Source organism: Bombus bifarius, unplaced genomic scaffold (genome assembly GCF_011952205.1).
Source record: "Bombus bifarius isolate JDL3187 unplaced genomic scaffold, Bbif_JDL3187 scf7180000008401, whole genome shotgun sequence".
Taxonomy (NCBI): domain Eukaryota; kingdom Metazoa; phylum Arthropoda; class Insecta; order Hymenoptera; family Apidae; genus Bombus; species Bombus bifarius.
In genome coordinates, this window is record NW_022884639.1 from 252,819 (window position 1) to 277,740 (window position 24,922).

Genomic DNA, 24,922 nt, shown 5'->3' on the forward strand with positions numbered 1-24,922 from the left:
TCATTTCTCTATTTTATTACTAAATTGCCATTTAAACAACAAATTGTAACCTCCTTTCTTCACTACACTCGTCAAGCAGAGAGTACGCGTGGCTGTATAACACATAATTAGGTTTCAACGAAATGATTTTCAATGAGATGACTGTTTCGTTTCTCAACTTTATTACTAAATTGAAATTTAAACTGCAAAATTGTAGCTACTTTTCACGCGACGAGTATACTCGTCAAGCTGAGAGTACGCGTGGCTGTATAACACAGAATTAAGTTTCAACGAAACGATTGTTTCATTCCTCAGTTTTATTATTAAATTGAAATTTAAACAACAAATTGAAACCAGCTTTTCATGGGTTTGTTGTCAAGCAGAGAGTACGGGTGGCGGTATAACACAGAATTAAGTTTCAACAAAACGATTGTTTCATTTCTCAACTTTATTATTAAATCGAAATTTAAACTGCAAAATTGTTGCTACTTTTCACGCGACGAGTATACTCGTCAAGCTGAGAGTACCCATGGCTGTGTAACACAGAATTAAGTTTCAACGAAACGATTGTTTCATTCCTCAGTTTTATTATTAAATTGAAATTTAAACAACAAATTGTAACTTCTTTTCTTCACTACACTCGACAAGCAGAGAGTACGCGTGGTTGTATAACACATAATTAAGATTCAACGAAACGATTGTTTCATTTCTCTATTTTATTACTAAATTGCAATTTAAACAACAAATTGTAACTTCTTTTCTTCACGACACTCGTCAAGCAGAGAGTACGCGTGGCTGTATAACACATAATTAGGTTTCAACGAAATGATTTTCAATGAGATGTGTGTTTCGTTTCTCAACTTTATTACTAAATTGAAATTTAAACTGCAAAATTGTAGCTACTTTTCACGCGACGAGTATACTCGTCAAGCTGAGAGTACGCGTGGCTGTGTAACACAGAATTAAGTTTCAACGAGATGACTGTTTCATCTCACAATTTTATTGTGAAATTGCAATTTAAACAACAAATTGTGACCAGTTTTCTAGAATTCACTCATCAAGCAGAGAGTACGCGTGGCTGTATAACACAAAATTAAGTTTCAACGAAACGATTGTTTCATTCCTCAATTTTATTATTAAATTGAAATTTAAACAACAAATTGGAACCAGCTTTTCATAGGTTTGTTGTCAAGCAGAGAGTACGGGTGGCGGTATAACACAGAATTAAGTTTCAACAAAACGATTGTTTCATTTCTCAACTTTATTATTAAATCGAAATTTAAACTGCAAAATTGTAGCTACTTTTCACGCGACGAGTATACTCGTCAAGCTGAGAGTACGCGTGGCTGTGTAACACAGAATTAAGTTTCAACGAAACGATTGTTTCATTCCTCAATTTTATTATTAAATTGAAATTTAAACAACAAATTGGAACCAGCTTTTCATAGGTTTGTTGTCAAGCAGAGAGAACGCGTGGTTGTATAACACAGAATTAAGATTCAACGAAACGATTGTTTCATTTCTCTATTTTATTACTAAATTGCAATTTAAACAACAAATTGTAACTTCTTTTCTTCACGACACTCGTCAAGCAGAGAGTACGCGTGGCTGTATAACGCATAATTAGGTTTCAACGAAATGATTTTCAATGAGATGACTGTTTCGTTTCTCAACTTTATTACTAAATTGAAATTTAAACTGCAAAATTGTAGCTACTTTTCACGCGACGAGTATACTCGTCAAGCTGAGAGTACGCGTGGCGGTATAACACAGAATTAAGTTTCAACGAAACGATTGTTTCATTTCTCAAATTTATTATTAAATTGAAATTTGAACAACAAATTGTAATCACTTTGTACATTTGGCGCATACACACGTCAAGCAGAGAGTACGCGTGGCTGTATAACACAGAATTAAGTTTCAACGAAACGACTGTTTCACCTCTCAATTTTATTATTAAATTGCAATTTAAACAGTAGGTTGTAATTGTGCCATTTTCCCAAAAATGTTGCCATTTTTTCATGACGAGAGTTCTGTTCTACATATTTACGCTAACAACTGTGTATTATTGTTGGAAGAAACAAGCTATTGCTTTGAACATTGCGACTGTTTCCTGCAAAATAAACAGCCGTGTTTCTCTCAGCTCGTTTGTTTTTCTCTCTATGCAAAATATGCAAATAATCTCTGGAAAATATGCAAAACACTTTGCGAATATGCTCGCGCAGACATCCATCTTCCCTTTTAAGGTTCCATGTTTGTCGTCGTTGATGCACCGTGTTTTCTAGATCGGCAACATCGAACCTTCTCTCAGTCAGTCATTTTGCCCCACTTCCTTTCTCCTTCCATTGCCTTACGCTCTCCTTTTAACAACCGTCCACCAACAACGTTTTTACGCTTCCAAATCTTTCGTATTTTACGCGACGCGATACGATCGGCGAACGAGCAAAAAGCGCGCGAAATTGAACCGGCCGACGTCGGTTCAAAAAACCGACTTGCCAAAGATATCGTCGTTTTTGCTCGGTTTCATCGTTCAGCGAAAGTACCGCTGTCCCGCGCGTATCTTTCCGATCGATTTGCCATCGTCGCGCGGTCATGTGACAAAAAGGACACGCAAGTTACGTGGCGATGCTGGTTTGCATCAGCCGCGAACGATCGATGATCGTAAATCATCGTTCTCGTGAAAATCGATGCGAAAATAATAAAAGATATCGGGAAAATGCAGAAGTTTTCCTATTTTTTCAAACTTGTAATCCTTGTATTGGCTTGGCAACTAAGTGATTGCGGATTTTGCCATTAGATGGTATTGAGAAAGTCCGCAATCACTTAGTTGCCAAGCCAATATTTTACCGTATTTTAGCAACTGGTTGAAACTGTGCGAATTTGCATCATCTTTTCTTTGCACGAACAACGTACGGAGGAAAAAGTGAAAGATACGGTGGATTTTCAACTCTGCAATTTTTCTTTTCTATAGATACAGCGATACATGTACAGACTGTTTCATCTGACTCGATAGATTCGTTCGTTTATCGTCGTGGAACGAGTATTGAAATTAATGGCAAACGTTTAGTGATTTTCTCGTTGGAGGTCACGTAAATGCTCATCGTTAAATTTCTTTCCTTTTTTATTTTTGCCAGCTGTAAGATTGCTGTTGTAACGAAAATACGTAGTCGCGTTTAAAAATACTCGGATCTTGAAATGTCGACAAATATAGGAAAATATGTTAGTATGTTTCATAATAATAGAATTTTGCAGAAGGTAAATCACTTACCAATGACAACTCAACTCGTCTTTACCGACGAGTTAAAGCGCCATTTCAATAGATCTGACCTTGACCATATATTTTCTTGCCTAACACATTTGCCCTTCTAATCGAATATTCTCTCGCTCTGATGCTTTCTCCTATCGTAAAAACTAAGCGAGATGTTTAAAATGGCGAAATTAGGCGAAATAAGAAATATCTATACGAATATACTAAAATAGACGCGACGTACTGTTGTTTTCTTGCAGAAAGAAAAACGTACAAATCTGTGGTTAAGCATACAATACGTATAGCTGGATATTAAATGCAAAATTAATCAATAAAATTAATACTTAACTCTTAATACAGTCTGTTACTTTTTCTGTTATAATTTCTCTGAAAACTTGCAAATTCCGTGTCATTAGGTGGTATCGACAAAATACGCCATCGCTTAGTTGCCAATAGCAATATACGTAACAGTAGGAAAAAACTGTCGAGTTATTATTTATGGTCGTCTAAACGTCCAAAGGCAAGCGCCGAAACCAGCGAAGTTCTACGTTAGAAAAAGTTTCTCACACAAGCCCCATGTTTGGCAGTTTTTTAGCCTAGTTCTCCTTCAGGCTCTGCCAGTGTTTGTATACAATTTCTGGAAAGGACGTTTGGTCGAAGCGCGTTCACGTGGTGTTTATAAGTGCGCGTTAGTCGTGTTACTAGGCTGTCTGGAATAAGCAGGAACAGATATACAAGTTTGGAGAAACAGTAGAGTTAGTTTTATTTCAGCGGGAGAAGAGAAAGTGAATTGGCGAAGAAGTAGCGGCTACGTTAAAAAAGAAACGTTTGGCGGAAGATTGGAAAGAAAACAGTGTGTTAATTGTTTAAGAAAAATTGTATTTTCAACATTTCAAAATGTTTACACCGTTTCGTCGAACGTATGGGGCAGCACCTAACCACACATCAAACTTTCGTGAGTAATCGTAATTAATTTCAGTTTTATTTGGATAATTTAATTGCTGTTTGATTTTATGTGTATAATTGGCATTGATATTTGGGACGTCTTGCGATATCAAAATTCGAACTTTCTTGGTGTTGCTTTTTTTTTTTCTTAATATTTCTTTCAATATATTTTTAAGATATTTTTCTTAATATTTGGACGACAATACAGGTAAGAAACAATAACTGGAAAGTATTTTGTACGTTATCTACGTGGGCTATTGTAACATAACGTAATACATTTTTCTTGGTACTTTGCTATATTTACTGAAAATATAGAGCTTGGCAATTACAATTGTACGAATCTTGTTGTCGCTGATTATACGTGTAGCTATATAGATAGCTATATAGACATATAGCTATATAGCTATATAGCTAGAAATATAGCTATATAGAAAGGACTAAGGAGCGGCAAAAGTTTTTACGTTTGGCAGGGAAACCTATAATAGTGGAAGCGTTATACGCGTTGGCAACGGAAGAGAATAATAGCGTGGTAATCGCGAATCGTTTGGACATGCAAGGTCGGTCTGTAATAGCTGAAACACTTTTCTTATCAACTCACCTAATGTCTTTCCGACAACGATAACTTTTCCATGGAAATTAAATTCTAGTTGTGCAAACTTGCGTTCCTAAAAATCATTAATTACATATATACGTATGTCTACACTGTGTCTGGTTTATCTCGAACCGAGACACAGTGTTTCAGGCAAAACTTGTATCGTGTATCGGTGTATCAGGTGTATCGGACCCAAATACACGAATAATTCGAAACAATGTTTCAGACGAGAATTATATCGAGGAGGAGAGTAAATAAAATATTTCGAATAGTTTGAATGATAGGAGAACAGATTTCAGATTAAAGTTGTGTAGTATTGAGGGGGACAAATGCTAAAAAATATTTTGAAGAATTTAAATGATAGGAGAAAATGTTTCAGACAAAACTTGCATCGTGAGTGACAATTGCTCAAATATTTCGAATAATTCGAAACAATGTTACAGACAAAAATTATATCGTGGAGACAAATGTTCACATGTTTCGGAAAGTACGAATAACTCGAAACAATGTTTCAGACAAAAATTATACCGAGGAGGAGAACCGCTCAAATATTTCGAATAATTTGAATGATAGGAGAACAGAATTCAGATTAAAGTTGTGTAGTATTGAGGGGGACAAATGCTAAAAAATATTTTGAAGAATTTAAATGATAGGAGAAAATGTTTCAGACAAAACTTGCATCGTGGGTGACAATTGCTCAAATATTTCGAATAATTTGAATGATAGGAGAAAGGATTTGAAATTAAAGTTGTATTATGAGCGACAAATGCTTAAATATTTCGAAAAGCACGAATAATTCGAAACAACGTTTCAGACGAAACTTGTATCGTGGGGACAACTGCTCAAATATTTCAAAAAGTACGAATAATTCGAGACAATGTTTCAGACAAAAATTATATCGAGGAAGAGAACCGCTCAAATATTTCGAATAATTTGAATGATAGGAGAAAATGTTTCAGACAAAACTTGTATTGTGGGAACAACTGCTCAAATATTTCAAAAAGTACAAATAATTCGAGACAATGTTTCAGACAAAAATTATATCGAGGAGAAGAACTGCTCAAATATCTCGGAAAGCACGAATAATTCGAAATAATGCCTCAGACAAAAATTATATCGAAGAGGAGAACCGCTCGAATTTTTCGAATAGTTTGAATGATAGGAGAAAACGTTTCAGATAAAAGTTGCATAGTATTGAGGGGGACAAATGCTCAAATATTTCTGAGAATTTAAATGATAGGAGAAAATGTTTCAGACAAAACTGGTATCGTGAGGACAACTGCTCAAATATTTCAAAAAGTACGAATAATTCGAGACAATGTTTCAGACAAAAATTATATGGAGGAAGAGAACCGCTCAAATATTTCGAATAATTTGAATAATAGGAGAAAATGTTTCAGACAAAACTTGTATCGTGGGAACAACTGCTCAAATATTTCAAAAAGTACGAATAATTCGAGACAATGTTTCAGACGAAAATTATATCGAAGAGGAGAACCGCTCAAATATTTCGAATAATTTGAATGATAGGAGAAAACGTTTCAGATCAAATTTGCGCAGTATTGAGGGGCAAATGCTCAAATATCACATTAAAAAACATTATAATATTATTATATAATATAAAAATATTATAATAAAAACGTTTCAAACAAAACTTATATCGAGGAGAAGAATTGCAGTTTTCTAATGTTTCCAAAATAGTCATTCAGTGTCGAGTAGTCAGTTTTAGTTATCTGACTTATATTGCTCTCTAAAATTCGAACGTTTTCACGACGATATAATTAAGCGGATGATGCGAAAACCACAAGTTCGTAGTGTTTTGAAAACGTCCCAATATCAACTACGAGAACACGTAAGAAAACACGAAGGTCTTCCAGGTATACTAATCCCAATCCCAAACTTCGCACGAAGTTTTAAGGTCAAACTGACAAAAATATAGCGTTTTTTTTTTTTATAGTAATTTTTGTCTGAAACATCTTTTTCTATCGTTTGTATCTTTCGAAATATTTGCACGATTCGAGATAAACCGGACACGCTGTACGTACAACTATACCTTAACTCTGTATAGTTTCACATTGGATTCTCCTGTTTCGTAAGATTTGTCTATTTTTTTTTCCTCCACTTTACGTAATTGTTATAATATAGATGCACTTGAGCAGCCAGAGCATTCCAATTTTATGAGTCATCGAAATGTTTGTTTATAGTTTCAGACGCAATAATTACGATGATGTGATTTGTGCGTCTCTAATTGTCACTGATTCGTCATTCAACTATCGCGATATTAAAATAAAATTGTACATAGAGTAGGTCGCAAACTCGAACGCCCAAACTGTCAGAGTTTAATATCGACAGGCAAACAGAAGAAAGAAAAATATCGTTATACAGTGTTCGTCAATAGGATGCTTTGACACAGAGTTATAAATAAACGAAATAAACAACGACGCATTTTCCATCGCAGTACGCAGAAGTCGACTGTATTATCGTATCAGCGTAGTTACGTGTTCTTTATCATGTGGCAACAATTTCGTGTACGCAAGCTAACAATTTGATAGTTATAAAATATAACAATATAACAAACACGATTGCCCGCTACCTTTGGCTCCTCGTTTCGAAACGCTTTGCCCTCGCGCCCCGACACAAACTCTGCGTCGATAAACAATACGACTAATTACGTCGCGCAGTTTTCCAAAGAGAATTTTCCTGAGTTTCGACAACTGCGTCGTTGTCTGTTCATGCCTGCGACATTATCTCTTTGCAGCGCCGCAGCAAGACGTTTATTGGCAAACTTTATGTAACATTTTGTTCTCCTTTTTGTTTTTTTTTTTTTTTTTTTTTTGTAGATCAAATTCTGGCAGTTTGGTCGTTTAACCAGTTCACTGCAAAATTTCGTTTTAGAGATCTGTGGCGAGGTTAGGTCGTGGAGCGCGTAAATACGCGCGAGCGACGACGAGTATACTCGTCAAACGCACCTTAATCGAACTTAACTGGTTTAGTTTCGGACACCCTGTACGTGGAACGTTTCCGACTCATGCACTTTTCATGGAAGACTTGCCTGGAATCAATTGCTTTTTTTGTGATGTAAAATGAATTGAAAAACATTCACAGTCTCGTCGTTATCCGGCGACCTTGAGAATTGTATATAGTATAGTGATATATATATATATGTCGGATTAAGGTTGGAATTTCGGGGGCGTTCGATGAACCTTTATTCACTTTGCCATCGTGGATGCAGCTGATGTTTGTTAGTATAAATGTGGACACTGCAAGGAGCTATGAGTAATAGTGGCGATAGGATGGTCGAGATGATGCTGAAACGAATTCGGGTTCAATAGCGAACCCACGGTCCACGGGATGACGAGTGCAAATGTAATACGCGATCCGGGTAACTTTCTCGATAAGTAACTCGTAATCCAAATGAAACTGCCCTTGTATATTCCTGTCCCCACTTCTCGGGTCAATCTTTGTTTTTAAAAAGAGTCGTATAATCATTTCGTACCTCTGTCAGGTACACGTCCCTCCCGTGACCGTGGCTACGTCTGGTGACTCGCTATGTCACCTTGAACCCGAACCCATCGTCACAGAGCCAGATTGGAACATTAGAACTATTTTTTATTTTTATTACTTAAGTGCAGCTATAATAAAACTCTGAGCTAAGGTATTGGGGTTTTTCCCAACATTCCGCACGGGAAATCCCGCTGTCCTTCCATCTCCGACATATATATATATAGCGATGTAGCGAATATATTGAAACATTGGCGTCTTCTATTTATATTTTTCTGACAAACTCACTATTTATGCAATTTATGTATTTCACCCCATATCAGGTGCCATAGTCGATCAAATTATGGTCAGTTGGGAAAGGTACACATTTTGTGTCCTCCACAGTGTTGTGACTCGAATAGCAACGATAAAACGTACCATTCTTTGTCCTTGTTATACAGATGGACAACTTGATTATACTTTGATAGGTGGACAATGCTGTTGCATCTCATGGGATCACAGCAAAATGCATACTTTTGGTAGAAAAATTTGATAGAAACTTGTTTCCTTGTTCATTTGAAACGGCACAATTTATTATTGGTCTGTATTTGTCTATAATTCTGCTTTTATTTGTTTTGCATTTAACTCTGCTCATGGAAATTCAAAGAAAATCGTGCAGAAACATTTTATTTTACAATTTGTCCAGTTGGACATTTGGTAAAATATTATAGCTTAGTGATATAGTATTATAACATGTGGATGGCTACCCCCAGTAGCCAGAAGATACCATCTTCGAATTTGATTGATTTATTTCTTTAATTATCTCAGATAATACGTGTTTGTTAGGTTATGTCCTTTGTGAGATCTGTTGGGTGTTTTAATCTTCTTTTTATGCTTGATGTGTCGCCCGTTCCCCTGCCAGCCGATTTGGGTGCGTTGCTATTCCTTCTCCGTGCCTTCTTGCACCTTTGTTGATCTCCTCCTTGGCCGTTGGTATTCCCAGGTCTTTCCGAATGTCCTCGTTTCTAAGCTACCATGGCGCGTTTACTATTGTTCTGAGTATTTTAGATTGCATTGCCTCTATTTTGGTTACATGGCTCATTGCTGCTGTTCCCCATAGTGCTATTCCGTACGTCCAGATTGGTTTTATGACCATTTTATATATTTTTAGTTTGTTTCCTATGCTTAGTTTGGATTTTCGACTTGTTAGCCAGTGCATTTGTCTCCTTGCCACCTGTATTTTGTCTATTGTTGCTTTAATATGCTGTTTCCATGTGAGTCGTGAATCTAAGTGCAGTCCTAGGTATTTGACTTGCCTTGTTTGTATTATGCGTGTGCCGTTTAGTACGATGTTTGGTGGTTTCTGTTTTCGCAGTGTGAATGTAATGTGTTTGCATTTTTCGGGGGTTGCTTTGATTTGTTTTGCTTGAAGCCACTTTTCTATTTTTGTGATATGCCCTTGTAGTAATGTAACTGCTGTTGCAGGGTTAGTGTGCCTGACTAGTACAGCTGTGTCATCCGCGAATGTCAGTATTTTGCTGTTGTTAGTTGTTGGTATGTTGGCCGTGTATAATGTGTATAGAAATGGGCCCTAGGACGCTTCCTTGCGGAACTCCTGTCTTGATTTCTTTAGCTTCCGAGTGTGTGTTTTTGAAGCTTCTGCTGCTTAGGTATGATTTGATTAGTTGGTATATCTGGCCCGGGAACTGCTTCCTGATTGATTGTAGTAGGCTAGTGTGGTTTATTTTGTCGAATGCTTTTTCGATGTCCATAAAGAGTGCCGTGCAGTATTGTTTTGTTTTCGGCGCCTGTAAGATTTCATTGACGAGTCTGTGCGTTTGTTCTATTGTGGAGTGTCTGTTTCTGAATCCGAATTGGTGACCCGGTATTAGTTGATTTTTTACTATTATAGGTTATATTCGGTCGTAAATTACTTTCTCTAGTATCTTAGACAACACCGGAAGTAATGAGATTGGTCAGTAGGATTCGTTTACGTGTGGCGTGCAGAAACATGTCACAGACAACGTGTACGTGTACAGTTCTTCATATAAAATGTGAAATAATTTGTACAAATTTTAAGAGCCTTGTTTAACCGTATCAATTTGCATACTTTTTGTCATGAACAGTACGTTTGTTGGCCTCAAGTAATTTTTTGTTCAATCTTCAGGCAAATGGTAATTTCAATATGGCAATATTATATGTTATTTGATATATGTAATCTGATACATATATTTTATTATCTCAAATTATATCAAATTATATTACACGTGGTAATGTAGACCTACAGCACTCACGACAACAAGTTGTTCACACCTTTTGTAGTACATTTCATTAAATTCGTCGCTTTTCTCTCTCTCTCTCTCTCTACATTTAATTTTCATGCGAAAGCTGAATGAATTTCCGCTTCATACGGAAACGAGGTTTATTTCGCGAGATCGGAACGAGACAATGTAAATCGTTACAAGCTGCACGCAATGACGTGCAATTTCTGATAACAATCTTGTTAGCACATTTCTAATCTCTTTTTATGCCTTCGCAGTGGTCATTCGTCGCCGTGTTCAGCTCCAACTTCGTCGTGCTGTCTCAAACAATGCGGTTTCGATTATACGCGCGTTCCTCTTTTACTAATTTTATTTCCTCCCCTCTTTCTGTTTTCTTCTTCACGTTTATTTCGTATCGATTCATTCAGCGTATCTTTGCAATCTTCTTTACACGGCGAAGTCGCGTTTCTGTGAAATTACATAATTCCACGCTAATTGCGCTTGCATATAAGAAGCAGTGGCACGCTCAAACACGTTCAAACACGTTCAAACACATTCAAACGCTTTCAAACACGTTCAAACGCTTTCAAACACGTTCAAACGCTTTCAAACATGTTCAAACACGATCGAACACGTTCAAACGCGTTCAAACACGCGACGAAACGTTATGGAACTTGGAAAATATCAAACGACGACTAGTACTCTTCGACGAGCTACGCAGTTGCGTCGTTTCGCTGTAATCGTATGCGAAGGCAAACGAACTCGAATCTTCTTCTTCTTCTTCGAACATTTCTGGCAACTGTTCGAAATCGATGCTGCTGCTCGGTGAACACGGCGATGATTTCGGAGAGGCAGTTCGCGCGATATCGTCTTGCAGCGGAGAATATAAGAATATAGCGAATGCGACAGGCGTAAATTTTGAAAAGCTTCTCGAAACAGATTCTCGAAAAATTTGGTTTCCATGGAACGCGATTGTTTCTTCGTTGAAAAATTCCATCTTTTTTTTTCACGTTTATTTCGAATCAATTTACGTGTACGTATATAAGTAACAGTGTAGAGGTACTGTATATGTGTTGTATACGCAATAGCCTAATATGTATATATATATACATACAATTCATATACAGGGTGACCTAAGAATCAGTTCTCGTGATTTTGTCAGCTACTTCTGGTAGTGTAGCGAGAAGGATGTTACCAGCGAAAAAATCTTTGCTTCGATGAAAAGTCAAGGTCACCTCTGTTTCTTACACGTCCTCGTGCATCGTTCGATGAATTTCTAAATTTTTTTTTTGGAAGATCTTCGTATTCGGTTCTGATTGAGAATTGTAAGTAAATTATTCTGGTATTATTCTATTATTATTAATTGTAAGTAAATTATATCGTGTGTAATATCGTGATTATCATCCGTTTGATTCTAGCTGAATCTAATGTTTAACTCTAGAGGGTGATTTCTAAATTGTCGACGAAAAAGACGTTTTGGGTGGAAAAATGATCAGTTGGGTCGCGACTCTAATGTCGCGAAGCTTATCGTCTGAAAGGCAGCAAAAAACGACGAACCACTTTTTCTTTGCTCCCGTGTTTTTTTCTCTCGAAGCGAGACTTCCCCTTAAAAAATAGCAAATACATGTGTCATAAATAATGCACGGCGGAAATACGAACGTGTGCACGTGTGTGACTGTGTACTTCAGTTTTTGCAAGTGGAGGGAGGGGGAAGAGGCTGCGCGACTACTCGTCCGAGAAAGCACCGTAAATGTAAAAAGCACATACCACCAATTCACATATCGAAACCACATAAAACGATGGAATGTGTTCGTACAAGGTCACCGGGCTTGGCTCATACGTTCGCACAAGTCGTATCAAATTTTCCGTCTGAATATTTGACACTTTGGTCGTCGTATGGAAAATTCATTGAAAAAGCCGCGCTTTCGCGTTTTTCCAACGCTGCAAACCTTCTCGCAGAAGAACTGCGCCGTCAAATTACAGCGGTTTGCGGCGGTAAGAAACTGTTAGAAGCTTGTTCGACGAGTAGAAAGGGCGCGCGCGTGTGTGTGTGTGTTCGTGCGCGCTCGTCTCTCATTACGGCGAAGTTTGCGAACGTGTCGGTGATCAGCGTGTTTTTACGAAATTTCAAGAGCTTCGCAAGAAACGATGACTTAACCAGCTAACTGGGGAATTTAGTTCGAAAAGTCGCCTACGGGGCGCGTAGTTCAGATCGAGCAGCGACGAGTATATACGTCGAAGGCAGAACGAATGCTCTGCTGTTGAAGTGAAGCAAAACGAGGGAGAAAATTCGCAATTTATTATTGAGAAAAGATATTGTTATTAAAAGCTGAAAAATTGCAAAACAGTAATAAAGTAGAGAGAATAATCGATGAATTAGGGAAAATAATCAACTCGATTTATGAAAAGCTACACATTTTACGCAGCATAAGCGACATATCAGGGAGAATAATCAAATAATCGAACCCTTCCCTTTCAAAAAAAAATTTTTTTTGTAATACATAATAATTTTACTGGAAGCACAAAACTACCGCTAAATGTCATTTGTGTTATCTTTGACTGAAATTTTCACTTCTTATACTGTTATAGTATTGTTATATTGTAAGGGCAATTTTTTATTTCACCCGACGAGTATATACGTCGAACAAAGTTAGCGGGTTTAAAGGACCGCGTGAAACGATAGTTACGTGAACAGGCGGCAGAAGTGTACGACGAATGTATAGAAAAACTCGTGGAACACTACGATAAGTGTTGAAATAGGTTCAAATTGGTATCGGAAAGTAACTTAATGTACAGGGTGAGTCAGAAGTGTGTCTAAGCCGAGATATCTTCGTTACTATTAATTATACGGTAAAATAAATATTGATAACAATAGATAATAAATAATAGATAAATAATAGGTGGTAAAGGTCAATTTTATATTTCTAAATGACGTCATATATTTTTGAATATATAAATCCACGCAGCTCGACATTTGTAGAAAACGAGTAACCTACTTCTGTTGAGAAACTGTTACTTTAGCGGATAATTTAACTTTTAGTTTGTAAAATTTATCGTACGAAAGATAAGGAAAGCAAATAGAAAAATAGCGCTCTACGTTTCTTCTCGTCCCTGACAAACTGAAAGTTAAAGTTTCCTAATAAAACTAATAGTCTCTTCATGGAAATAGCTTGATAATCTTTTATAGTCACGTGTTGCAAAATATATGAGTCCGCCTAGTATAGTTCTACTCAAGATTTTTTTGAAAAAAAATAAAAAAATGGAAATTGCTATTTAATTTTATGTAATTTTGTTATTATGGATTTATTAGTTATTACAGTTTTTAAAAATTGAAATTTGTCAAATAATTGGTAAATTTAAAAAAAAATTGGAAAAATGGGAGAAAATTGATTTTATTATATGCAAGTATATATATAATTAAATATAATAAATATATATATTTAAATAAATTATTTTTTTAACAATTAATTGTAACACGAAAACACGTCCTCCTGAAGCCATTCGACACTTCTGTTCGAAAAATTTTACAATTTTACGATTAATTTTACGAAACTCTTACGAATACGAAAATTACGAACGAAGAAAACGTTTTTACCAGGTAGCTGTTCTCGACGAGTATACTCGTCACGAAGAAATGATAACATTTTGTGTTGTTTATGTGTAAAAAGTAGTTGGAATTTGCTGTTTAATCGTCTGTTGCGAAGCGATATCGAGTATTTTCATTAAAATTGTAATTTAAACTAACCATTTTTCTAATTAATTGACTTTTCCCGAACCTTTTTCGTTCATATGCAAACTACATATGTTTCAGTTAAATAAATAAACAAATGTTACTAATTGTCGTATAACACGACTTCTCCAGTTCAAAATGGATATTTTTGTTTGCAAGAATTCCGGAAGAAAATGATTATTTGAAAAGTTATAATTTTTAGTCCGAACGAAATTAAACAATTTCTTCTGAAACGAATCTCTTTTTTCACACATTCGGTTTACCAAAATGCGCCGCCAGCGATAAAATTAAGAAATGAAATAGTCGTTTCGTCACAACTTAATTCTTTATCGTGACAGCCACGCGCAATCCGTGTTCGACGAGTATACTCGTCTTCAACAGCTGTCTGGTTAAAGCGCGTTTCTATCGTTTCTCGTACGACCGTCGTGTACTTCTGCGGCAAACTCCGCTTGAAAACGTCGTATTTTCCCATTCAGAAGTTTCCGTTTGCTCGTCGAATTTCCATTCTGTCGTCGCAAGCTCGTTATACCGCGCGACACAATTTTTAATTTGACGCGTTAATTTGACGCGAGTTCGCTTCGCGTTTACGTCGACGAAAGAGTTGCGCTCGGTGTAATTAAGCGTTGCTTGCCGCCGTTTCTGCGACTGTTGGCCGCCAAATGGCGGCGCCGCGCGCTTGCAAACTCGACTTAAGAGGAAAAACGGCCGCGCTCGCCGCTTGCCAAGGGTGAAACAGTGACGTAACGTCGATCTGGTGCAATGCGGAAGGCGGCTGTGCGCGGGCGGGGAAATCTTCCTTCGCGTAAAATACGACCAGGTTCGAGCGACCATCGAATCTGATGATTTGCTCTGATGAGAAGATCGATCTGTCGGATGATACAATCGTTGCTCGAGTATGCCATAGTGCAATTTCATTCGATGTTTATGTAGTGACAATCGCACCTAGTCACTTAGCTGTCGCGACCTCTTTGAAAACCGTGTACCTAAAATGGTACACGTGGCAGAAAACAGGCGACGTGTACCGAAAATGGTACACGTCGCAGAATGTAAGCGACGGCGAGTATACTCGTCAAGCACAGAGCGTGTATGTAACGAACCGTTGTAATGTAGAGTTAAATTGCAATGAAACGACTGGTTTAATTTTTTATTTACACGTGACGAGTATACTAAGCTAAAACTAAGCCTCGGACGAACAAATTCTATCGCATATCTTTTTCTTACTTTGCCACAACCGGTCACCTCCCACCTGTTTGACGCGTTATTCCGTCACACCCTGTATATGTTGAGTTGTAACAATAAATTCCTCCTATTGACAATACACGCGTGGCCATGTTACAAATCTGACAGGCGATTTAATTGCCGCGTGAAAATTCGATGACCCAGTTTTCCACTCAATTCACCTGTTCTTGAAGCTACGACGTTGCTATTGAGGATTTCGTGGCTTGCGAATGTCTCTGTACCTCAAGTATATAATAATATAGAAATATACAAATATATGTAGTTGGATTCTTAGAGTAAGGACAAGTAACGACGGTAAATTTAAAGTTTAGTTTAATATGTGATATTCAATAACAAAAGGAATATAAATAGAGTTTATTCTAGTTTAATAAGCGATATTCAATAACAAAAGGACCGACTATAATATCGTCGCACATCGATTCACACTCTGTGTCCGCTCACACTCTGCTTCTCAACTGACTCTCTGGCCGTTGTAGCATTCTTTTGTCTTTTGCTATGCCCACCGCACACGTGTTCCGCGGATGCTCGTAGCCAGGATCACGTAGGCCTTTTCGGCGAAACTATTTATTTGAAGGACCGATAACGCATTGATGGAGCCGACAGCGCCTCGGTTCTCGCGACATTGTCTATAGTTAACTCGATGTTTCTTAGGCTCTTCTCCCCGATACTACACTCGGCCATCCTGCAGTAATATCTGCCCTCGAATGTTGTGTTTATTCTCGCAGTCCCCGGATGCGTCATCTTCTGCGTTCAGGACCCAAGGTTTCATGAAATCGGCAGTCGTCGAGGTGTGCGCGGGTCCCTCATGCTCCCCTACTTTCTCCACGGTGTAACGGTCATTCCGCATGGCTCGCACTACCCGGTACGGACCCAAGAATCTGCCCCCGAGTTTTAACCCTGCGCCGAACTGTGTTCTCTTTATGGCGACAAGGTCCCCCCTGCGGTACTGCTTCGCACTCTTTCTTCTTTCGTTGTAATTTTGCCTATTCAACTCTTGAGTTGCGGCGATCTTCCTTTTCGCGTCCTCCCGTAGCTCGCGGTGTTGTTCTTCGAACCTCGCGGCCCACTCTTTGTCGATCAGCTCTCTAACTTGTGCATCTTCTTCGATTTGTCTTTCGACCCCGATCAGTAGCTGGAAAGGAGTTTTTCCCGCGCTTCTGTTTACGGTGGCCCCAAAATACCCACGCTCGTGCGCCTGCCTGACTACCTGAACCTGCATTGCATTTGGTACTGTTATTATAGGATTTGCATACTTGGAGTCTGATGGTTTAACGACGTGTTCGCTTGTCCACAACTCCATCAAATCGTCTACTTCCCTTTTTTCAGACGGCGCCAGTCTTCGCGGTCTTCGTGCTACGGGTTTGTCGCTTTCGGAACGCTTTTTGAAGTTACCCCGGCGTCCCGCGTCTTCTCCGGCTTATACCCCCCAATGATATCGCGAATCGCTTCCCGGAATCGCTTCCTGTGCGTGCGATACATCTGTCTCGTCGCACTGCTCTGTTACGTTAACTTTCGATATATTCGGCGCGTTTTCGTAACCGTCAGTCTGATCGTCAAGTCGTACTCGCCCCAGGTCTCATTGTCAGCCGAACCCAAATCTTCAAACTCAAGCTTGGAATTACCTAGAGGTGGTGATCCTAACTTCTCACACCCGTCTGGCCGTATAAGTGTGGGATCGCTACCCGTATCCACTACCGATATAAATTTACAGTCATCTATCGACACCTTCTTCTCGGGTTCTTTTTCTTTCTTCGGACACTTAGCACTCGAATAATCCGCACTGACACAATTGAAACCGCTTTTGTCATTAACTCTTTGCCCCGACTGATCTCGCACTTCCGATCGTTTTCCCATATCGTGCTTGCGTTCCCGAAATTTTGTTTCCGCCTTCGTATCCCTCTTCATCTCTTTATACTGCTTCAAGTATTCTTTCATCTGTTGCACGTTCTTAGCTTCATACAACACAGCCTTGTTTGCGACCTCGTCGGGAATGCCTTGAATGATATAGCTGATTTGCGACTTGTCCCGCAACCTCACGCATACTATTCATGTACTGTTGCAGACTCTCACCTGGTCTCTTCGTTCTATTCGCTAACTCCTGGTGTATCTGTCAATCATTACTGCATCTTCAAACTCGTCTTTTAGTGCCTTTCTTAGCTTTACCCAGGACGTCTTGCCTCGTTCACATCGCACGAAAGATTTAACGGAGCCTGTGAGCAGTTTCTTCGCGAAAACTACCATGTTCATCTCTGACCAACCGTACACTTTTGCCATTTCTTCGAAGTCCTCGATCCACCGACTTACACTCGGCAGATCGTCCCCGCTGAATTTCTCTAGCGAGTCCTCTACGTCTCTGAATGTTAACACCGTGCACCTAGGCTCGTCTTGCCTCGATCGTCTTATCACTGGAATTTCAAACCGTTCAATTATTCCTCTTCTTGACTATTTGGATTGCGATTTGCTGGGCCGTTAACGTCCAAACGGTCCCCAACCATGCTAATCATCGTCTTCGTCGTCTTTTGCGAAGTCATCCTCATTATTATCCTCTGGATCATCTTCTCGTTCATTGTGTTCCCGTTCTACGCGTAACATAGCAAGCAATCGTTCTACCAGCTCGCGTTTTCTGCCCGCTAGTCTCAGCCGTCGTCTTCTCAGTTCGTCTTTTATGCGTCCCATTTTAGCGCCTAAATATCTGAAGACCTCATCCGGCTCAATTTCTGGTATTTGGATTTCATGGAGCCTTGCTCTTGGATCCTTAACGAACCAGGTGTCCTTTTTGGTGACCACCTTGAACGTTTGGCTCTTCTCCCCTGAGATGGTCATACCTAGGCTCTTCATGTATTTATGGAGCATATCCACTTGACGTTGTGCCTTCCTGTCATCTTTGTCAAGTAGGACGATGTTATCGATGATTCAGGATTCAGACTTTTCTATTACGACTAACATTTATACTACTGATTCGTTGCTTTGTAATATTATAGCGGTTCTAAATATAAATTGAATAGCAGCTGTGACAATGGGTCACCCTGCTTGCCTCGTCTAAGGATGTCAATCTCCACCTCTATATTATTTTCAGTTTTCATTTTCGTTTCGTATATTGCAATGTTCGTTTCCTTATGCATTTCGTTTGCCACATTGATTATAGAGCCCTGCACACCATTTCTCGCCAAGTGTGGTTTTAGCGCCCAATGGGGTACTGTGTCAAACGCAAATGCACCTCTCAACGTGAAAACCTTCTTTTGAACGCGCAAGTTTGTCAGGTGTGTGAAGTTGCACGTTGGAAGTTTCACGTTCGACGAGTTTGGCGATTCGCCCTGACAATGCCAGATTCGCGGCTGAGAATCATTGCGAATCGACGTGCCCATCAGGCATTAGACCGCTAAATTTTGATGGTACTTGCCTTATCATTCGATCAACACATAACGAGCACAGTTTGCGGGCTCTCGCCCCGAGGCAGCTGCGTCGTTATTATGCAAATGACTTTGATACGCCTACCTATACGTTCACCTATCACTATCGTAATATGCCTAATCTGCCACTGCCGGAGGATGTGTGCAAAAAGTCATTGAAATGCTCCGCGCGTGGATACGTAGCTGTACGCGCTTTCAGCCAATGGGACGTCTTTTCCTTTTTCTTCTTCTTTCTTTTCCTTTTTTTTTTTTTTTTGTATCCTACATCGTAAAATTGTACATCCGCGGACGTGTGTTCCTCGTACGTATGTACAGCGCCGTATAATCGAAACACTCCATTTCCTCCTTCCTCGTTCGAGCTACTTGCTCGATTTTCTTTCTGGTTAGTGAAAATCGATTGCTCGTTCGGATTAGCCGCATCTCTATTCCATTTTTCCCTCTTTTTCTTCTCCGTGGAAGTCTTTATGCACTGTTCAATCGTTTAGCGGATTCGATTTAATCTTCTGTTACTTTTATCGATTTGTATCGTTAGCGAGGCATAGCGACACTTAAGGAGCGGCAGGTGATTTCTTGCGAAACGACAAGAAGACATTGTGGAACGAAATTGTTTGGTCCAAGATATTTAGAAGGAAGTCGAGGAGACGCAGATGCTTAGTTCTAAGTTGCTGATTGCTCGTTAAATAAATAAATACAAATATAAATAAAACATCTCGCCTGCCATCCATGTTTCATGTGTTGTGTGCTGGTTTGCTATTTTCTCTCGTAAGCTGCTTACGAATTTATTTCCACCTGGCAAATTCTGTTTAATATTTACTGTGGCGTATTCGATGCCTTATTTAAGCAAGCTTTTGGCATCGTATTTTTAATCCACTAAACTCTTCAAAAAAGAAGAAGAGATGGTATAAATTGATACATAAATTTACGTATGCCAATTGATAAATCGCAGTAAATTAGACGAAAATTGCCTGGAAACTGACTGTTCTGAAACCATTGGGAAGAATAATTATTATTGTAACAGGAATTCTTCGCGCTCTGTATGCAGATCCCTACATAATCGACACTTGCGACATAATGATTCAGAGCTATTAAAATGTTCATAGATGTTTTTCAACTATTTACTAAACCTGAATAATCAATAATAATGAGAATAATTAATTGCTTTGCAATAGTAACAGCGATAGTCATTGATCGGTCGATCGTCGTTGATAAATAAATCGATTTATTACGCGAAACATTGCCATCGTAACAGAAAAATATTGCCATCTTTTTATGACGCGTGTAACCGCCAAAAACAGCTAACTTCTTCTAAGGAGGATGAAGCTGACTTTTGACCATCGTTCGGCGTTGGTCGCAAGTGGAAAAGGACCCTAACTATTGGCCGACACTTGTCAAGCGAAACGCTGCTCGTTTGTTCATATCAGAAGCGGATCTGTCAGCCAACAAAACACGCAGCCAGCGCGGAAAGTGCTCTATCTCGTTTAAATCCCAGCGCGTGCGTGTGTTTACAGCTGGTACCTGGACTCGTTGCACGGACTATAGTCTTCTATCGATTTCTCTTCTGCAACCACACTCATTTCGGATTCGTCCTTTTAGATTTCCCTCTCTGTCGCTCGGTATCGCCGTTTCCGCTGCCTGGTCGCTTTGTCATTGTTCTCGATGCCTGCGTGGCAGAGTATCCGCACGAGCTTCCCTCTTTTCTCGTCTGTCGTTGATTTGGGGCCACACCACAGTTTCGCGTATTTTGCAGGTTTTCAATTCTGTCGTCAGACGCGTCAGCATCTTGGGTCGCCAGCAAAGAGCTGCTTGTGTCTGGAAAAGTAACCCGAGTCTGGATAAATAATTTCTTACCAGATCAGTTTCTACTTGACTCTGCTCTATTTGACTTTCTACTCTACCCTACTGTACTTTTGCTTCAGTGCTCTACCGAACGCAGCGCACAGCTTTTCGGGCTGCAGCTATTTCACAGTTTCTGTGTTATTCAGAAGAATTTTAGGATTGCGATATTTGCCATAGTGGCGCACGTATCTGTGAAACAACATCTTGCGAGGATCCCTCGGCTCGTCCTAAATCGACGATCGCTGGTTTACTTAAAAAGCACGCTGCACGTGTGTACAAAGAACCTGCTAACGGGAAATTAAACAACCCATGAGCCATGTCGGCAATCGATGGGATTTCTAATAATAAGGGAAGGTCTTGGTACACGGTGCACGGTTCTTTGAAGGACACTTTTCCTCCTTTGAAGTGCCACGTATACTAATGGAGTTGAAACACGAGATTATTGGCGCACCGCCTTCCTTTGCGGGCCACGTACAGACGTATGCCGGGTGTTAAATACAGAGGCCAGGTATATTCTCTCAAGACCGATCGCATTAATACAGAGACCTGTTTATAGGGACTTTCGATCCTTTTTTCTTTCTTTTCGTTCCCTTGTACTTTGTTTCCTTCTCTTTTTATTGTAATTAGTTGCGATCGGTTCTCTTCTTTTCTTTTCTTTTTTTCTATTTTGCTGCACATAGTTAGCTGCGCTTGAACCGCGTAGGTTGATGAGTAAGGCTTTTTTGAATAGACGTGGTCGATCTGATACAATTTAAACAGACTCGGTTCTATGTTGAATATTCAGTTATATGGAGCTATTCTGTTTCGATTGGACGAGAGTATAATTGCATAGTTTGGCAGATGAACAGTGCAAGCTGCAATATTCGAATTGTTGTGGCAAGAATAATTGATCACTCGGATAGAAACATTTTCGTTGTAACAATTGTTTTATATTTTACTGGAAATAATATCGTATTGACGATGGTAAGCAACAAGTGACATAATGTTGACAAGTCGATGTAATATTGAACGTAATATTTTGTATTCCCAAGGGACATTGTTACTGTTGTGAGGCAAATTGTTTAAATTATGGTGTACAAGTTAATATCTTTCATTAGTTTGGTTACGAGTAAACGTTAGAAATGATTGAAATTCTCTTTGGTTGCCAGTAACCGTTATCAATGAAGTAAATTTTGTCTTGGTTACGGATAATTATTATCGATGAGGGAAATTTCATTTTTGTTGCCAGCAATCAATACAGATGACAGAATTTTATTTTGGTTAGCAGTGATCGATACGAATGACTCAATTTTATTTTGGTTGCGAATAACCATTATCGATGAGGGAAATTTAATTTTGGTTACGAATAACCATTATCGATGAGGGAAATTTAATTTTGGTTATCAGCAAGCAATACAAGTGACCGAATTTTATTTTGGTTACGGATAATCGTTATCGATGACGGAAATTTAATTTTGGTTATCAGTAATCAATATAAATAATCGAGTGCAATTTTGGTTACGAATAATTGTTATCGATGAGGGAAATTTAATTTTGCTTCCCAGTGACAATTATCAATGGACTGAATTTTATTTGAATTACGAATAACTATTATTGATGAGGGAAATTTAATTTTTGTTATCAGTAATCAATACAAATGATAAAATTTTATTTTCGTTATGAATAATCATTATTGATGATGGAAATTTAATTTTGCTTAGCGATAATAGTAATAGTGCTTTTTAGTGATAATTATCAATATACTGAATTTTATTTGAATTACGAATAACTATTATTGATGAGGGAAATTTAATTTTTATTATCAGTAATCAATACAAATGACCGAATTTTATTTTGGTTACGGATAATCATTATTGATGATAGAAATTTAATTTTTCTTCCTAGTGACAATTATCAATAAACTGAATATTATTTGAATTACGAATAATCATTATCAATGACGGAAATTTAATTTTGGTCATCAGTAATCAATACAAATGACAGAATTTTATTTTGGTTAGCAGTAATCATTATAAATTATCGAATTCTGTTTTGGTTACGAATAACCACTGTCAATGACGGAAATTTAATTTTTCCTGTCAGCAATCAATACAAATGACCGAATTTTATTTTGGTTACGAATAATCATTATCGATGATGGAAATTTAATTGTGCTTCCCAGCGATAATTATCAATGGTCTAAATATTATTTTAATTACGAATAACCATTATCGTTAAGGGAAATTTAATTTTTGTTATCAGTAATCAATACAAATGACCGAATTTTATTTTGATTACGGATAATCATTATCAATGACGGAAATTTAATTGTGCTTTCCAGTAACAATTATCAATGGACTGCATATTATTTGAATGACTAATTACCATTATCAATAGCGGAAATTTAATTTTTCCTGGCAGCAATCAATACAAATGACCAAATTTTATTTTGGCTATTTTATCTTATTAAAATTACCACTATCTTATCATACTTACATTATTTAACAATATAAAAGTTTTAAGGAATGCAACATTTCGATAGTTATAATATTCTCGAACAATGGTGATTCTACTGTACAATGAAATTATTAAAGAAATGTATAGCTAAAAATAATAATCAATTTGCAACAATATAACGAAAAATATAACGACAAATCTTCCAAAGATAAATATATCGTATTTACGTATGCACACATATTGTACACATATGTACATATTTTCTCTCACGAACGTTTGAGTTTAAACAGACATTTAAAGCGACTGTGGGATGTACTTTCAAGTTCATTCAGTTACATCATCGAGAACTTGAATGGTCGTATGTCGTATACGATGTATGGCATGTCGTTGATCTTACTGACATTCTTTACTCGCTTTCAACGATCGTTATCTTTGAATGAAAATTACAATGAAAATTGTCCACGTGAAAGTTATGAAATATACCAGAAATTAAATGTGTCTCAATAAAATTCATTGCTTTGTACATATACAGCATCTTCAAAAAATACAAAAATTTCTAACAATTATTTAACGAAACATGAAATTATTCCACAGACGTTTATTTCTTCCAATTCAAAGTTTCATCAATTAATTAAATGTGACGATCGGTTCGTCTATTATATAATTTTCACTTTGTATCTTATCGCCTTGTATCGATCTCTCTTGGGTTTGCTAGCGAAGCTTCTTCCGTATCTTATTTTACTTTGTATCTCGACGAGTCGTGTTTCTCTTTCACGAACCGACGCGACTTTCGCAAAATGATAGAAAATCAAAGACCTAGCCAACCAAAGGTAAACATATCCCTTTGCTCTTCCACGATAGTATCTTTGCGCTTTACATTCCGCCTTTACGTCATTGCTCGGGCAATTTTATTACTTTGTGGTAACGTGAAACGAGCAGTCACCGCCAAGCAAAATATTTGTGCAATTTTGTACAGGTGTTTCCTTGCCGTGCAATCATCTTCTCCTTATGGCATATGCTGTCCATGTTATGTGCGTACACGTGTACGTAGATGTAACGTTTATCGTGGTCTTAACGTGCTTATTGTTGTTGTCGATAACGCACCGATTAAAATAAATTGTATTTCGACCGTGTAAGACGAGAAACGTCTGATGCAGGTGTAGCGGATGTAAAACGAATTTGCACGAGTACAGTGACTTTTCAGTGAAGCGTTGCTCTGTCAGATTCTGTAAATTTCATTTTATATATCTTTCATTATTAAATGATACTCATTTCTAATTAATTACTGCATAAATGTTATAGTATACGTTTACAATGGAATACTAATAATTTCTGTGGCAACTGAATCTATGGGAAGAAAGTCAGTTGTTTCCTAAAATATTGTACTCTTTGTTGTTCTTTAATAGTTGATTAGAACGACACGACTTCCTTACAGAAATGTCAAATCAGATTCATAAATAATAAGAAGAGTGGTGTACATACACATACTACTGAAATAGCAGCATATTTGAGTATTTGTTGTACTATAGCGTCTAATGAGTCGTTCTTTTCGAACGTCGGTGTGAACGATCCTTAATTGATCATCGTACGACGTCCCATCGTCCCTCGTCAAATTTTCATTAAAATTACATGATAAGAAGAGTTCTATACTTAGAAATACTACTGAAATAGCAGCATATTTGAGTATTTGTTATACTATTGCTCCTAATGAATCTTTTTTTTCGAACAACGATGTGAACGACCCTTAATTGATCCTCTCGAAATTTT

At 38.0% G+C, this 24,922-nt stretch overlaps 1 protein-coding gene across 5 annotated transcripts in view; it reads left to right on the forward strand.

Moving 5' to 3' along the window:
* The window catches only part of LOC117212852 (phosphofurin acidic cluster sorting protein 2), a 193,301-nt gene that overhangs the window by 29,591 nt on the left and 138,788 nt on the right, over nucleotides 1-24,922 (forward strand). The window lies entirely within an intron of this gene.